This window comes from Lepidochelys olivacea (genome assembly GCF_965140295.1).
Source record: "Lepidochelys olivacea isolate rLepOli2 genome assembly, chromosome: 2".
Taxonomy (NCBI): domain Eukaryota; kingdom Metazoa; phylum Chordata; order Testudines; family Cheloniidae; genus Lepidochelys; species Lepidochelys olivacea.
In genome coordinates this window covers 95784486-95803346 of record NC_140412.1, presented here as the reverse complement: position 1 = coordinate 95803346, position 18861 = coordinate 95784486, and positions in this window count along the sequence as shown.

The window sequence follows — 18861 nt, the reverse complement described above, 5'->3', positions numbered from 1 at the left end:
CCCGAAAAGCTGCGATTAAAAGAAAAGAAAGAAAGAAAACACAAACATGGATTGGATATAATTCATTCTGCTGCATTCAGTGGGGAAAAAGAAAGAAGGAGGGGGAAAGGCAGAAAACAAAAACTTCCAAAATTTTATTTTTTTCAGTTGTGATGAATGGAAGAAAGAAAGGGTATAAAACAAACCTTATTTAAGCAACTGCTTAACTGATTACCCATACCACTTTTCTAAAGGCCTGTGACATGGTATACCAGACCCTCTGAGGCCCCTGCAGAAGTCCTCATGGCCCTGCCACACCCCACCCCAGAAAAGGTCAGTGGAGAGGGTCCTCCAAGCTGCCTAGAGTGGCTGTGTGGGACACAGCCAATCAGAAAGGGGCTGCAGGGAGCAGCCGGGTAGTATAAGAAGAGCTACAGGGCTAGAGTAAGACCAGCTACTTGCTGGAGGTGGAGGGTGTGTGGCAGGCAGGCGGGCGGAGCTATGGGACTTTGAACAGAGCAATGGTGGTAGAAGCGAGAAAGAGCTTTGTGCTGGTTGCTGGGACTCCATCAGGACAAGGCCCTGAGGTGAAAGTGAAGAATGTGTGGAGTCATGGGGAAGTGGCCCAGGGAATCAGAGCAGTGGTGTAACTCAGATAAAGGGACACAGCAGACAGCTGCTGTCTGTGTGGTCCCTGGCTGGGACCTGAAGTAGTTGGTGGGCCTGGATCTGCCTCCACCCTCCTTAGCAACTGGGGGAAGTCTCAAATGGAAAATCTCAAGACTACCCGTTGATATTAACTTTCTGATCTGCAGTGTAATTGCAGCATGGTATTTTTAATTCTCATGGTAGCGGCAAGAGCAACATACATAAGTTATTTGTGCTGAAAGGTTAAGGCATGAGGGAGGAAACCTGGATTTTTAAATCCATTTATATTAAGGCAGGAAAAGGCCTTTCAGACAGAAAGCCAGAATCTTTAGCCAGATTCTTTGAACATTAACCTGACCCTGAATAAGTAATATATGATGTTGTATGTTTTATTGTAACTTTGGCTTAATAAAAAGTGTTGCTGTTTTTTTAAAGGCAGGAAATTTAACCTCCACCTTTTAACTTAGCATTTTCTTGTGCCAAATACTATATCAGTTTCTTCCTATTTTTACATAAGATGAAATGTTTATATTTAGCTCTTAGAGAAATATTCCTATGTAGGTCATCTTTCATCTCTCTTATATGCATTCCTTCCCTGTCTATGCTATTGGATAATGATCTTAAAACATGTAAAACTTCAATTCTTCACATGGATCAGCTCCCAAAATATATATCTTCCCAATAGAATGCTGTTGTGATTGTTCTTATTTTAACAAATGCCTTCATCCTACTTAAAAACAAGCAGTTTTAAGTTAAAGATACTGGATGTGATTGCTAACAAGACTGATTTTGAATGTCATGGGATTGTAAAGTAACACTCAACACGTCATAGAATGTTTAGAAGACTTCTTTAAGTTATTATAATTGGCACACAGTTCAGTGAGCATGGTACCTGAACTATATAATAAATAAAAGCATATTATGGGATCAAGGAAAAATAGATGTTAAAATTGTGAGTGTCTCAAATTCTGGACTTCTTTTTTAGAGCATTAATAACGATGTAAAGGAAAATCAAATATCTGCTACAACTATTTGAGACAAACATATCCAGACAAAGGAAGATACTACTATTCACCGCCAGTACCAACTGTAGCAATAAAGTCTATCCTTCATAATCTTAGCTTAACATTAGGAAATTGAATAATCCTACTATACTTTAGAATAAGATTGTTTGAAAATTTTCCATTGATTTTTCTTTCATGTAATGGAAAAATCCGGGTGGTTTTTTTAACTTTTTTTTTGGGGGGGAGGTGTAGGAGGGGGCAAAAAAACAACCTCCTGTAAAACAAATATTTCAGCCAAAACACTAAATATTTGGACCATGGTGCTCCATGGAATTTTTAGTTTAGTTTACTCAAGTCCTCATTTTTCCCAATTAAACTTCATGTGCCATCATTCAACTGCTTTCCCTGACCATGAGTGGAGAACATGGTGGATCACGGAAGAGGTAGTCTGACCATGGAGCCCAGCCAATGGAGTAAAATGGGAGCATGAGACATCTGAATTATAACTACCATCAGGCATCACAGCAGCTTTTCTTAAACAGAATATTTCAGTCTGCAATTTTTCACCAAAAAGTTGAACTTTGTGATGGAAATTTTTGACTCTTCACCCCCCTCCCCCCCACCAAAAAAAAATACCCTCTCTCCTACCAACTTTACTTTGGAATCAAGGAAAACAGTAGAATTTTCCAACTGCTATGGAAAGACTATTTGAGTGAACTCATACAATGGTAGCAATAATATAATGTAAAAAGATAGTCCAGACCCTAGCCAGGTGGTTCTATAGATACTAATGAAATAAAGTCAAAATCATTAGCAACTGTTATAAAAACATATGTCTGCCTTGCCTTGGAAGATAAACATCCAACCAATCTGAATACTCTGGTTTATCCACATTGCCATCTGGGTAATAACTGACTGTTGACAAATTTGATTGAATAAATGTCAGTTGTAATAGTAATGTATCTAGTTTCAAACTGTAATAAATGTTGGTGGTAATTCCTCATTTTAGTTATCTAGTTTCTGTTTTGACCCTTTTTAGTGTTTGATTTATTCCCATTAAAATTAATACAATTTTGCCATCAACTTCACTAGGTTTAGGATTAGCCTTACAGCTATTAATACTGTGCATCTCATTTCTTCTTTATATTATTCTCTCCTTTCTTTCCAGACGTGGAATCCCTTTTTTAATTCTGTTCATTTTCTTTCAACTTTCTGCCTTCATTTCTAATTCTTATCTCATTCCTTCCTCCCCATCCCACTGGCCTCCCCCACTCTCAGTCAATCCTTTCTTGAACCTGGTGTTCCCCATGTGTTGGCTCCATAACCTGCCTTCACCAGTGCAGTCCCTGCCTATGCGGCCTCTGTTTTACAACTCTCTGATTTCACCCTGTTCTGGGAACACCCAGTCTGATCTGAACACAACCTTTTGTGCTTTCCCTTCACATTCCCCAGTCATCAGCCTACTCCCCCTTTCCCTGTCAAGGTGACAAACTCAGCCATCTGCTCCCCTGGGGCCTGAACTAAAACTAATTGCAGTCACTGGAAAGTCACTGAATGGATACAAAAAGAAAAGGGGAGTACTTGTGGCACCTTAGAGACTAACAAATTTATTTGAGCGTAAGCTTTCGTGAGCTACAGCTCACTTCAATGGATACAGGGGCCTGATTCAAGTCATAGGCTTCAGTGGACCTTGAATCAATCCCTGGAATCAGAACTGCTCAGAAATTCAGTAGGTGTTTTGTTCTTTCTTCCCAATTTTAGGTTTAAAACTGTGGAGAGGAGTTAACTTGCTTCCCAGTGCTGAAATGTAAATATTAGATTTTGAATGAAATTATCTGTCTTCTATTAAAATTTAAATGCAGACATTATCTCTAGAACTTTTCATTAAAATTTCAAAAAGATAAATCATGATTAGGAATGCCATTTATTTATTAAAATACAGCATTTCATAACAAGCTATTTCTCGGGTCTTTCATGATTTCAGCAAATGAGGAGAAAGATTATGAAACAGGTGCACCAAACAAAATAAATGTGGTATGTGAAGCCTAAGAAGTTGCTGCAAAATAAATGAACAGCAAAAGGAAAAAAAAAATCTTGGATATCTTTTCAGCCTAACTGTTAACTCATCACCCTCAGTGGATGAAATTACCAACATTCACCTCCTTTGCCCTCCTGGCTACCTCAGCTCCATCTACAAAGGATTTCAGATAACAAACCAGCAATATTCAGTGCCACGCGGCTTCTACAAATATTTTCATCTAAAAGATGATGTTATCCAATTTACAAAGGCACCAATACTGATGTACAAAAGAACATTTCTAACTTTACATCAGAATTTGTTCTTATTTCCTCATTTTTACAAATAAAAACATACCTAACTTTTGAAACCATCATTTTTTCATGCATCATATATAGAGTTACTGCTGTAAACTGCTCCAACATAATGGTTTCCAAGGTAACCTAGACACAGAGCCAGCAACAGAAATAGACTGCAGAAATTAGACAATTAAAAAAAATAAACACATACTTGATTCTAGATGTTGCCATTACTAAAATGTAACAAACACTATACCTAAATTATATTGTTGCCTAAAGAACAAGGTAAAGAGTAAATTCCTCACCTTTTCCTGCTACATCCTTCCTTTTTTTCTCTATCGTCTAAACTCTCAATCATAGCCTTGTCTTTAATTCCTCTCTTCCTCCTGTCTAGAACCTTGCCAAATCCTGTTATTGCTTTCTCTACATCTCCAAAATCCATCCTCTTTTCTATCCCAGTGTTTGAGATATTACTCCTACCTCTCAATCTCATCTCAGTTACTGCAGCCTTCTCCTTACTGATGTGACCCATTTTCCTATTACTCCATTCCAGTTAATTCAGTTATCAAAATACTTTTCCTTCCCTGACATTATGACTATTTATTTTCTGTCCTCTGTCTACTGCCCTTTCTTTTTATATATCCTTTTAAAACTACTTCTCACTTGCAAAACACACTAATCCTGACCTGCCTATATCTTTGTCTTCTTCATGCCACTCCTTCACCTCATTCTCTTCCCAAGCTATCCTTACTAATGCCCATTGTGTTTCCTACTACTTCCAATTATTTACCATACACTACACTGCCCCAAATGGCTGGAATAACTTGAGCTGGTTGCAACAATTCTGATGAAACATTGTTTTATTGGAATTCCCTGATTTAGTGAAATCTGAACATTGTGGAGATGGTCCAATTTTGCCCAAATTCTGATATAACTCAGGCAGATGTCCATTGACAACTTCCTGGTTTCCTGCCAGCTCACTCCCTGGATCCTCAGCAGCCAGCCTGGCAAACTGCTACGGACTCTGGGATTTCTGAGTCCACAGCTTTGGGAGCTACAGCCATGCAAATTGTGTCTAGGCCAGGGACCCCAGGGCTTTAAAGGTCCATTGCTTTGGAGCAGCCAGCCATATGGCCTGCCCCAGAGCAGGGGATCCCAGGGCTTTCTGGGGTCCAGGGCTTCTGGGCAGCCAGCCATGCAAATGGTTCCCAGACAAGGGCTCTTTTCCTTTTCCCAGAGAATTTAAACATTGCAAGATTCTCTCCCCTCTAAACGTGAGAGAAATTAAGATCACTCTTCCACTTTATAGGTTCTACATTCACCCAAGGACTTCCCCTTGTCTCTTTCCATAACCTGCTTTCCCTTTTCTTTGGACTGTATACATTTTCAGGAAAAATGTAAAAAATACATTTTATTTTTTTTAAATAAAATATCCAGCTAAGCAAGACACTATTAAAGCTAACTGAGGCCATTTGAGAGGGAAGTGTTGTCAAGTGATTAAAGCAGGTTTAGGAAGCAGGAAATCTGAGTTTGCTTATGGCTCTGCCATTGACTTGCTGTGTGACTATGGGCAAGTCACTTCAGCTTGCTGTTCCTCTATTTCTTCATCTGTAAAAAGGGGATGATACTAATACTTCCCTACCTCACACAGAGTTGCTGCTAGACTTAATACATTCATCAATTAATAGGAGTTTTGCTATTAACCAACTGTTTCTATAAATTATTAAACTGATGAACAGTAAAAAGTCAACATTTTTCCACAGTTACTGTATCTTGGTATTTGAAGGCCCAATCATGCCCTTCTGAAGTATTAATGAGCTATATAAAGGGCTATTTAGTCTCTGTTAAAATTCCTAGTGGAACAATTCAAAAAGCACACTGATGAGAAACCTGAGAGATTTTTCCCACAATCCCTTCCCATAGATTTTTCCACAGGATGGGTTGATCCCCTCTGAAGGTCCTAGAGTTATGTTCTCACACTAATAACCAATACCTCATACCTACACATGATAAGTTTCTGTAAAAACTGTTGAACATGTTCAAAAGGTCCTAAATGACCCAGGCACTTTTGGAAAAGGATTTAAGACTCCTAAATTACTTAGGAGCTTTTGAAAAAAAATTACCTGCATTTCTTAATGATGACAATTTAATGGCTGTCATGGTTATAAGGCAGACCTACAACTAGAAGCAAATAAGTGGTCACTACGGGGAAACAGGTGCTTTTGAAGACCAGTTAAGAAAAACTTCTCAAAGTGTCTTTTTTTATAAACATTTTTCTTTGATCTGCTTGTGATGTCATGAACCAAACAACACTGAGGCCCTACACGAACTCCATTTTCCTTTAAAATCCTAATCTTTGAGAGACTAAATAAAGTAGCGAGATTACAAGCAAAGAGCTACTGTCCAGATTCAAGTTGAAGCATTAGGCGATACTTCTTATTTATAACTGATAATACATATTTTGATTGATTTGAAGTAAAAGGGGGCATAAATTAAGTCATTGACTTTTGAGGATTATTAACTATTGCATCTGATAGGATGCAACTGACAGACAATCATTATAGTTTCAGAGGTACTGTGCAACTGTAGCTTCCACTGAAGTCAATTGGAGCTGCAGGTTCTCAGTATCCTTGAAAAATCAAACTATACATGAACAGAGTGGCATTCAAGAACTGTCAAATCTTGTTAAGCCTACAGTGTGTAGTATCAATTCTGTGTTGCATCTACAAAGAATGCTGTCTGTGAGCTATGTCAACAATGACTATGTCTCTGGGGGTCAGCAAGTGATGAGAGTTCTACAGCTTTTCTATATGGTGGAATGAACTCTACAAGGGTGTGATTTCTAAAGCACACTAACATATTGTACATAAAATTGGTCCATGTAGACAGTACTGTGTTAAAGCTCACTATGTTAGACCCTGCTGGTGCACAGACCAATTAATGGGCAATACATTAGTGTGCTTTAGATCTCACGCTGCAGACTGAATTACCTCATCATGTTCAGTAGCACCTGAAGTTCAGTGTGTCTATGTCTGTGTGGGTGGAACCATGTAGTCTTTGGCTGATTAATGCACAATGGTGACAAACTCAAAAATTCTGTCTAGTCCTCAGCCAGAAGAACTATGTTTTGCATAGAAAGGTAAAATGCCAGGAAACATTATGGGTTGGGATGTTGCTTAAGTCTCTAAGAATGGTGAAGGTGCAAAACTAAATTTCATGTTCCTGTTATTCCTTGTGCCATTTTCCACCTTCCCACCTTTCATACTCTTGCTCTTCCCACCTCCTCTCTTTCTCTCTCATCCACTTCACTGAATTGGCACTTCAAGGAACACCTTCTCTCAGTGAATATTAGTGACCACATGCTGTGAAAAGATGCTGCTTTCTGCCTTTTGAAGTGGCTATTGAGAGAATAAGGAGGTAGCACCACAATAAGAGGAGACATGGGACACAAGGAGGTAAGAGAAGGAAAAGATGAGGAAGATGAAGCAGGTAAAAGCAAAACAAAAAACAAAAACATAAAATCCAATATGTAGAGAGATAAAAATGAAAAGAAAAAAAACACAAAGGATCTATAATAGGAATGGAAAGAAGAGAACATAAAAAGGATTGGGGGGGGGAGAGGGAACTAAATGAAATCTATTCAGTTCCCAGAGATAACTGAAAATTTCAATGATATGTTAAGTATCTAAATTCAAGGGAATAAACAAATGAAATTTTATTCTGTAATAAGGATTTCCAAAAAACAGGCTTGCACCAAAATAACTAAAGATGTAAATTAAAACTGACTAAATTATCTCAGTTTCAGACTGTGAGTAGGGAAGCCTTTAAGCAGGAATAAGAATTTGGCCCTATATGTTTAGAACACCAGAATCGCCATACTGGGTCAGACCAATGATCTAGCCCATTGGTGGGCAACCTGCAGCCCATCAGGGTAATCCACTGGTGGGCCGCAAGGCAGTTTGTCGAGTGATCTGCCCCATGTTGTCCACTCCCAACTAGGGATGCTAAGAGCATAGGGTTACCTCCCTGACCATCTTGGCCAATAGCCACTGATGACCTATCCTCCATGAACTTATCATCTAGTTGTTTTTTGAACCCTGTTATAATTTTGGCCTTCACAACATCCCTGTGCAACAAGTTCCACAGCTAACTGAATTGCATGAAAAGTACTTCCTTTTGCTTATTTTAAACCTGCTGCCTATCAATTTCACTGGGTGACCCTGGTTCTTGTGTTATATGAAGGAGTAAATAACACTTCCTTATTTTCTTTCTCCACACCAGTCAAGATTTTATAGACTCCTATCATATCCCTCTTAGTCATCTCATTTCCAAGCTGAAAAAGTACCAGTCTTTCATCTCTCCTCATATGGAAGCTATTCCACACCCATAATCATTTTTGTTGCCCTTCTCTGTACCTTTTATGTGTTTTTTTAACACATTTTTATCTATGACAGTCACATTCCTGGTGAAGTTTCATTTGACACACTCATTCCAGAGCTGATTGCTCTCCTATATCATTCCAATAAAGATGATAAAATTTTGGAGCGAGAGAGACAGAGAGATTGCAACCTTTGCAAAACATTGTGAAGCATGTAGCCACAGCCAATCGGTAATGTAAACAAAGTCAAATGGAAAGAGTTTGAAATAGACAAATGTGTTAGGACTCTTTTTGCCCATATCTCTATTTATTTTAAAAGTTAGGAAATGATAAGGGGGAAGCATTAATCACGCCAAATACAGCTGTATGCAGGATAACAGAATTTCACTGTCTGTGGCAGGGCAGAGGTATAAACCCCTTGGATGCCCTGCTAAAGGGTTCAGAGTAGCAGCCGTGTTAGTCTGTATTCGCAAAAAGAAAAGGAGTACTTGTGGCACCTTAGAGACGAACCAATTTATTTGAGCATAACCTTTTGTGAGCTACTGCTCACTTCATCGGATGCATTACTAGGATGCTGGTCACTAGGAGGAGATATAAGCCCGGGGAAAGGCTCAGAGAGGAGGCTAGCCAGGGGGACTACAGCTCTGTCTCAAACAACTGCAGGAAGCCTCAGGGGCCGGAAGACCCAGGGAAGGGTCAGTGTAGGGATTGGTGTTGGGGGAATTGGGGCTGCACTAAGCACTGTAAATAAAGAGACACAGGTGAAACACCTGGAAGAGTCGTTGGGATCCTTTCTTTGACCAGCCTGAGCACAGTGACGAGAGGGTAGGAAGGTGTGTGCACCTTGTGACACTCCCCCTTAAGAAGATTGTTATATGGGCAAGTTTTTATTGAAGCCTGCAGCTTATTTGTTTTTCTGGATGTTTGATCCAGCTCGGTATATTTGGTACATTCATTGCAGCAGAATTGCTAAGAGATCCCATGGCAGAAAAGGAAACATTGAAAGGGTTGCATGGAAAATAGAATCAGAAGCACTACAAAGGAAATGCTACCATTTTGCAATTGCCATGTAACTGAAAGTAGAACATGAAAGGTCTGAGTCACCACTCTCTGTTCACTCCTTGTTCAGGCAAAAGGGGATATGACTTTAGGAGAAATTTTGCCTGAGTAAGGAATATTAAAGTCCTAAAAGACTACATGTTATGCATCTATGCTTACTTTTATTTTATAACCTCAGAACTCATCAGGGCAATGTAGTACACCTCCCAGCATGTGTCTTTGTCACATTAAAAAACAGAGTAATTTTAGAAGCACAGTATTTAGCTGTTCAGACATATGGACAGACATGTCACAGGGGAACCAGAGTCTGTGTAGGCTGCAGTGGAAACAATGTTGGAATCAGAGTATTGATGTGCTCTTCCAATGGCACAGCAGATTTGCTATTAATTTTGCTGCCTACATGGGTCATGGCTGCTAAATTAACTGTCTTTAGTGATATATTAAGTTCTCAAAGTTCGTGACAGATTCCGTTCCTCATCTGTTCTGAAGCAGACAGCAGCCATTTCCACTGCCTCTGAAAATCACGCTGCAGTTACAGACTTTGAGTGTATGACCGTGACTTTAAGTCGTGTTATGGCGGACACACAGCATTTGTGCTTATTAAAAAAAAAAAAGGTCCGTATCCTCAAGTGAGTTATCAGACTGTGGTAAGAGTGCTGATTGCAGCCGTTTAAAATCCTCTGTCTCTTAATGGAGGACATTCAAGATACCATCAGAATTGTTACAACATTGGTCTTATTTCTACCTGAACTGGGAGAACATTGATGCTGATGACCTTACATGGCTAAAGGAAATGAAAGCCCTTACCTGCTCTGAGGGTAATCTTAACAACCCCACATCACAAACAAAAAAGTCAAAACAACAATCACACTTCATGAACCTCAGCAGCTCTTTAACCCACAATTACCTTTGCAAACAGCAGGAATTGTTAGCTTTGAAGAAACCATACACTTTTTTTTTTGGTATGTGGCCTATGCTCTCCACAGCCCAAGAACCGAAAACCCTGGTCTCTGCTGTGCTGAATGGGAAGGGAATGAAAAATGACATGATATTTTAAACTCTGTCTCCAAAACATACTGCTGATAATAGTAGTTACCCTAAAGTTTACTAACCTATGCATTTACTAAGCCTTACACTTGTTTTATAGAATATAAAGAGTGTCAAGTGTACAAAAACACTTTGTGCTACCTACTGGTACCATTCTGGGGGATTTTTTCCTTTTCATTGTTAAATTTCACTCACATTTACAGACATTTCACCTTTCTAACAGAACAGTGCAGTCCTGGACTAAATCGATTTTTTTTCTTTTTTTTTTAGGGATGTCTCTTAAAAATGAAAACTACTGATTAAAAAGCAACATTTATTTTTACACTTTTATAACATGTTTTATTAGGCAGTCAAAACACAGCACATCCTTAAAATAGATTGGTGAAATTAAGTAACACTACAATTTAAAATGAGGGGGAAAGTGTTGTTTACTCCAGTGTTTTCTCTTAACACGACACTTTCAAATGTGCAGAGATCAGCCTAAATGTAATGGATCAATTGACATTCACTGTCACTTATTTGTAATGCCAATAGTACTAATTGCAATGTCATTTTAAATTACTAGTGGTTTTTCAGAGTACTTCAAACCCACCATTTTGAACATTTACAAGCTGTAAATCTTAGATAATAAATACTTTAAATCAAATTTTTATCTGTTTTACAACTGTTAAAATCTGTGAGGAACATATTCTAAATAAACTTGACCAATGTGACACTATGAACCACTTGTAATATAAGCATAATATAATAGCTGAATTTTTGAAAAAATCATTTTTCTAGATTTTGAATTTGGATGAAAAATTGTATTTTTTTCCATGAATATAGTCCCATTATTCAACTTGTAAAGCTGATTGAAAAACCTGAAAATTTGAGGAAAAAATACATCCATATTTCATTTTTATGAATTTTTTATGGGGAAAAAAGGGTTCTGGTTTTCACATGCATGCACACACACAGTTCCTTTTCTTTATCAGTTCTGTTGCCAATAGAAAATGTGACACTTTCAGGAACCTACAGTACCGTGTTTTTGTTCTTCTACAGCAAAGCCAAATGTATACTATCCTGTGAATTTGGTCCAGGTAGGATCCAGCCTCTTTCAACCCATTGCTGTATTAGTTCAACTCCTCATCTCGCTTTCCTTCCCTCAGATGAGTTCTGTTCAGAAAATGTGGGAAATCATCAGTGGATGGGGCCTGTGAAATGTGCAGACTCTAGCTCTACTCAATCTCCTCTCCAGCAATGCCCCAGAAAGCTATATGAAGAGCCCCAGAGATATCTACAGAGTTCTAGAGATGGAGGGAGAGCAGAGGATGAAGATATAGTAGAGATGGCATTCTCCCTAGACCTCTGCTCTTTGGGGACCTTCTGACTTACTGATACCAAGGGTGCTTGTGAGAGAAATCAATATTACCAACCTGTGAGTAATCCAGTAAAGAAGTAAGTGCTATTTTCTAGCTTCTAGGAGGGCATTTCAAACAATGAAATGCACAAATATGCAAGACTTTTTTTAAAGTAATTAACACTCAGTTCAAATACAGTTCTCAAAAATCTGTATTCTGGGACTGCTGACCACATACATTTTGTAGGCATATCAATTAATTTTATTATTGTATCCATTATTCCTCTGTGAATCTACCTGATAAATCACTCTGGAAAAAAAAAATACGAAGTTGTCCTGTTCCAGGAAAAGCCAAACTCTCTAAAATACTGCATGTGGCTGTGAAGCAACTGAATAGCCATTCGAGTGTAAATGTACTGGAAATAGTTTGAATTATAAATATAATGTCAATTTCTGAATGTTATTTACCTTAGCTTCTGAGATGAACATGAAAAAGAAGTGTTAGCGAATATTGATAGTAATGTTACCAAGCATTATGTATTCTAAAGTTTCATATTATCAGCCAGTGACTATTATTGATTTTACACAAAGTTTTCTTCTCTAAAGTAAAGGTTTAGGGAAAACTGGCTGATCAGTTAAATTGACAATGGAAATAGAGGCCCATGTTTTCAGTCTAGACACCTATATTTTGACGCCTAATTCCATGTTTAGACACAAATCAAAATGGCCTCATTTACCAGTGTGCTGAGCACACCCTGTAGTCATTCAGTTTTGTGGAAGCTATGAGTGCTCAGCACCTCTTAACACACACACAAAAAAAACAAAACACCACCACAGGCCACTTTACACATTTCCACTGGTGTGTCCAGAGTGGAAATGTGTAATGCAAAGTTACCTTTCACTGTATAAAACTAAACAAGAAATGGGAAAATGGTTTGACAAAAAATAAGAACTAGTACCCATCTTCATGCAGAATTCAAACCAACATTCCTTGATGTTCAGTATTGTTAGTGAGGTGAGTCTGCAGCTATGAAACTGTGAAGCATTTATTTTCTGTGCACCTTAAAATTTCTACAAACTGCGTGCAAGCAGTAGTTTTCTTCTCAGACTTGCTACAGAGGAGACACTTACAAACATCCCATGTGCTCTCTCATGGAAACTTTACTTTTGTTCTTTCCTTTTGTTTTCCTTAATCTAAAACAATCAATTTGGCAGTTCCACAATTTCAAGAAGAGTTCTAACAACCCCACGTCTTGTTAAGAAGCACAGGCCAAAGTCAAACCCTTGATGGGTTCAAGCTCTTTTGTGGTTCAAACAAAACATTTTTCACAACTGTAGTTACAACAGAATACAAATGTGTTAATAAAAATCCACACAACAATTTTAAATGACCCACATTTAAAAGTGGGTTCAACTTATCTCTTATCTAATTCTACTAAGGTTGATTTTATTGACAGCAATGCAAACAGGAATTAAAGTGTAAAATCTGCATAAGGAAGACTAAAATCTGACTTAATGAGATCAATTTAATTATACCAAGGATTAATTTGTCACATCTTTTAACAGCAAATGGAAGTTCAGTTTTTGTGAATAATGTTAATTAGCATACAACCCCCCCCAAAGAAAATGTTGATCCAGGACTTGATTCCCCACCACCACACACACACTCTCACCTTAGTAGTGCAAAGCATCCAGAAAACATCAGATCGTAGATACCTGGGGACAGATTGCCCTGGTGTATGTGAATACTTGGATAATGCAGAGCTGGCTGTACTAACTATGCTAGTACTCAACTTCTTCAGCACAGGAGCTTTGCCAAAGGAAAAGTATAACAAGAGTACTATTGTTCTCCAGCAATCCTTGGCCATGGAATGACTTATTGCGGGGATGTGACAGATGACAGAACTTTGAGAAGCAACACACTACAAACTCTGATGACCATCTGAGAGAACACTGTGTTGAGTTTGCTGGTGGGAGATTTACCATCTATTATGTAGAAGCCTCAGAAATACTGTAAAATGTCATTTAGGAAAAAGACAGGAAGTGTTTAGATATCTGTCACTTTTGAAACAGAGTCAGTGGAGCTACTCCAGCTGAGGGTCTGGCCTCTACAGTGTTTTTGACAAAGAATATATCACATCTTATAAATGAAACTAGTAATTTACAGTTGGATCTGTATAGTTTGATTGGTTTTGGGAAAGAGGAAGAACATTGTTTCTCTGAAGTGTAAATGGTGTTGTTGCTATGAAACATTTCAGAATACTGAAACTGGAATTACAGGAAGACATAGTGGACCAAATTCGGCTGTCAGTTATATTAGCATCAATGCAGAACAATTCACTGAAATCTGTGGATTTAGTCTGAAATTAAACCAGTGCTAAATATGTGGATAGTAGCTTTCTTTGCTTAGTTTGTAATTTACAAGATGTTAATGGGTTATAATTCATGTATGTGATGTATGGCGCATGTGATTACTCACATGAGGTGAATAGGATTTGGCTTTTATGAGTGTATCGTTCACAAGTGAAAATATTGATCACACTAAAACACAATTTCTTCCTGGTACCCATAGTGCAAATCAAACTACATTTTCCTTGGGGTAGTGAGGTAAAGACAACCAATAGATCTACCAAGAGATTTTAGAGAATGTGAGAGCCCAAATTAAGCAGAAGATGGGTTGTTACCCCTTCACAAAGCCAATACTGTGGTACTTAAATTGGTCATTTTTAAGAGCATAACACTAATGACTATTGAAGAGTCTATATTTTGCCACCAGTAATACTTTTTTATAGCAGTGGCCTTGATTGTCCACTCTGTTACCCAATTTTCATGTTGGCATGAGCGTTCAATGGCATAAAAGTGGTTTAATTGAATGAAGAATAAGACCCAAACACTGCAACTTCAGAATAATTACACCTAAACATGAAATCAAATGAATCAAACCTCAAACTGAAAAGAAACACACACACACAGATTCATATTATAACAGGCACTAGTGGAGATGCACAAATGAGAGGTTTGTATTTTCTATTCAAACGTTTTTAAAATCCTTATCTGAGAACAATTTTTAAAAGCCTATATTGAAGGGCAGTTACAGAGCCAAACTCAGTGTTTGATAAAAGGGTGAGTAACGGATGAGATATTTTGGCAAAGGGTATGCAGGCTTTGTGAGCAAAAGGGGTAGTCAGGTGAAAGACTATGAAACTAAAGCTTCACATCTGTGTTTGATGGGCAGGTATACTGTTGTGACTGGAAAAAAAAAAGCACTTCAGATAAGTGAACATAACTTTTGTTTGACTTAATTCTTGCAAGCACTGAGAAATGTAAAACAGAGTGTTACACTGGTGATATTTACCATTGTAAATGAGAAGCCACAGTGATGATAAAACTCCAGAGGCAAAATTCACAAGTTACACCAATATGATAGAAGCTACAATGGAGTCCAACAGATAGCTTTTGTGATGTCTGGAACCATTTATATTGCCAAGGAGGCTGATGTATCACCAAAGGAACAGAAAAGAATGAGAGGGAGTCTTGTTTTATGGTAAAAGTGGGAGCTAGGAGCCAGAATAAGCAGCTTAATCTCCCAACTCTGACACCAATTTGCTGTGAGAGTTGAGTCGGTCACTAAAGTTCACTACGTCACATGCTCTCAAATGTCGCTAAGGGGCATATTTTTTAAAGGTATAAGAAGCCCAAAAATGCAGATAATTACAAAAACAGATTCTTTATTCCCAATGATTAGGGGCCTAGGCACTTTTGGAAACTCCAGTAAATACCTATCTATTTCTTTAGGCAGATAAATATCTTGAAATATCTTGCTCTTAGGCTCCTCATTTCCCATTGACTTTCAATGAGACTTAGGCTTCCAAGTGCCTAACTCACTTTCGAAATGGGATGGAGGCACCTAAGTAACTTAGACACTTTTGAAAATTTTCACCTAAAGGATGAAATTTTCAAACACGGTCACTACTTTTGATTGCCTTGGTTTCAGCTGAAGAGAATGGAATCTGTGGGTCCTCAGCCCCTCTAAAAATCAAGCCATCCATTTCTGAAGGACGGTGCCCAAAAAAAGAGGTATCCAAAATTAGAAGAGCCTTAAGAATAAATAAATTAAATAAATAAATAGGACTTTAGCCTCTCTCAGCTTCTGTTTCTCCACCTGTAGAACAGGTTTAACATTTAGATACCTCACAAGGGTGCTAGAAGCTGCTTGTAAAAGAGCATGAGGTGCTTAAATGAAAAATCTCTCAGCATTTGAATTTTATTTATTATTATAACTTCAAGCTGCTCTTTCTTGAAGCAGCAAAACATAATTTTAGAAGTGTGGTACTGCCTTTTTTTCATAACATATTCACAAAAGTAATTTTGGTATGGAAGCTTCTAACCTGGGTCTGGTCTACATCTAAAATATAGATCATCCCACTGATGATCTGGGCTGTGAAAAATGTTGCACCCAGTGCAACGCAACTCTCACTGTGGACGCAGATAGTTGATGGAAGAATTATTCCACTGAACTATCCACCACCTCTCAAAGAGGTGGCTTAACTACTTCAACAAAAAACCTTCCACCAGTGTTGGAAGCGTCTACACGATGGTGCTATGGTGTCACAGCTGTAGTGCTGTAGCTCTGCCATGGTAGTGTGACATAACTTAAGTGCTCTAATTTACCTGAACAATTTAACTACACATGCAATTTTATTTTTTCTTGTTAATACAAATGTTCCCATTATATCCTATTCCTGCTACATTCATGCAACTATGTGAACTTGATTCAGTGCCTGATTTTAACTATATCGTTATTTCTGTCCACTTCATAAAAATCTCATTAACTAATATTGTAGATATCAAAAAAGAGCAGGATTTGGTTAATAATTTATCAATAGATATAATAAGGGAATTTGCTGGGAGACACTTTCTTCTCCAGTCTGAATGGAGGGTGATGGTGTTGCTTCTCTATTTTTCCACTGCTCCAAAAAACAAACACATCACTTACCAGAACAAGGAATGCCAGATGTTGGAAGTCTGAGGTGATGGTGGTCTATAAACAGAGGAACTGGGATAGAGACAAAGTTTGGGAAGGAAGGCCATAGACCAAGGTCAGAGGAGACAAGTTGTGAAGGAAGGCTCTGTCTTTCAGAAACCCAACCATGCTCTGCAGCAGAAGGATGTGGATGGTCCACAAAAGTCATACCGCAGCCCAAAGAACACTCTGGAGTGATGTAGAAACTCAGACAGGGAAGTGCAGGTAGGCTTTATTGTCTTGCATGGATCTGTACATTTCACATGCTGTTCAAGAGTATTAATATGTTAGAACCTGTGCAAAGTGTCTGTATGTTATATGCTACACTTAACATGTGCCTCCTGAGTGACTGAAACTGTAACCCAGAAGGATCACACCTTCAGTGGAATTTTAGAAGAGTGTTTGTTTAACCTAGAAGGGGAATCTGATAGGTTGGCACTAAGCACAGGGGGAGGCAGCTGGCCACCAGTTTCCAGATCTCAGTTTCCAGATCTCTAGGCAGAGGGACTGCACCCTGAGAATGTGTCTAAGGGTCAGGAACCCTAAGACCGACACAGTGGCTGCACTCCAGACTCCATAGACTTAAAACATGTGGAAAACTAGCATCTGGGTTCCTTCCCAGCCGTCTAATGAGTGGCTGAGAGTGGGAGCTCAACTGCAATCTGTGACAATACAAAAAACAAACAGGTCAGTCATAAAAATGTGAGACCTGGTTCTGAGATTAGTTAGATCAGTGTAAATCAGGAGTCATTCGAATTAGCAGATGGGGAAAAAAATCAAAGTATCTCAGCAACTGGGGTAGAGAATGATGAAGCACTTACAATGGCACAATTAGGTTTGGGGTCTTTGGAATTTTTTTAAATGCCATTTCAGACAGCGTATGAACACACATAATTTCAGCCAATATTAATGTTAAGGCAATTTAGCACATTCAGTTAAGTCAATGGAGATAACACTAGAACTTACCCCACGGTAAGAAAGATCAGGTCAGAATCAACCTAAGGTTATGTGGGGAAACATCTATATTGTTTGGGGTGGAGGGGATCTATAAGGCTGGATCCCTCATTTCTTACACATCCAAAATTCCTACTAAATTAATGGAGTTTTAAATGGTTATGTCAAATAAAATAGAGTTTGGACAAAGTTAGTATATCCCTCTACAATTCAGAGATAATATCAATGTGTTTATAAACTCTAGGATGGAAGAACAAGCTGTCTTGTCCATCCTAGCCTAGTTATTTGAAAATCCACAAGGAGTGGTTCTGGAGTAGCCAGCCAAGGGGACTGCAGCCTCATATTCATCTGAAAGTTGGTGATGTTGGCTGGAGTGGAGGCATGGCTATGGTTACCCAATGGTTGATCAGATTCAGTATATCTAAGCAACTTCTACTGAAAATCCTCCTATGGAGAACCCAGCAGGATGTAAAGCGGCTCAATTCCAGTTGAAATCCAAAAGGAATGATAAATAGCAATAGTGTCACTTACACTTCTCTCTGATGAATCCCACTGGGGCTGAAGCACATCACTCCAATATAGGGAGATGTAATTTGCATCTCTCTATCCCAGCAATGTGGGTATGACACCACATCTTACATCTAAAATGTTCCCCCTGTCCCCTTCTAATTTGTATTTTTAGTATATGTGAAGTGCTTAGGAACAGATGAGAACCAACCAACTGGTGATAACAGACAGAGTAAATTAACTTAAAATAAAAAAAAAATGCCCCAGATACTCCAGATTCATTCTTCAAGTTAATTGATTCAGAAGACTGAGCATTTTTAACGATTGACATCTGTGAAAAAAGGGCACCCCAACAGAAGAACTTTCTCAGCATTTGTATATGTAATGTATACTGTAGTACATAATCTCAAGCAGGTGAAAAGGTCATAAAGAATGTAGGATTTCAGACTTAGCAATACCAAGATATGTTTTTCTACACGAATAGCCCAAGGGATGTGTCTCATATACATTTGATTGCTGACAAAGCATGGCAGTTCTTATGTGTGAAATAAAACAGTTTACTGTTCATACATTGTAGCTAAACAGGAAACATTTATTTCTACATATA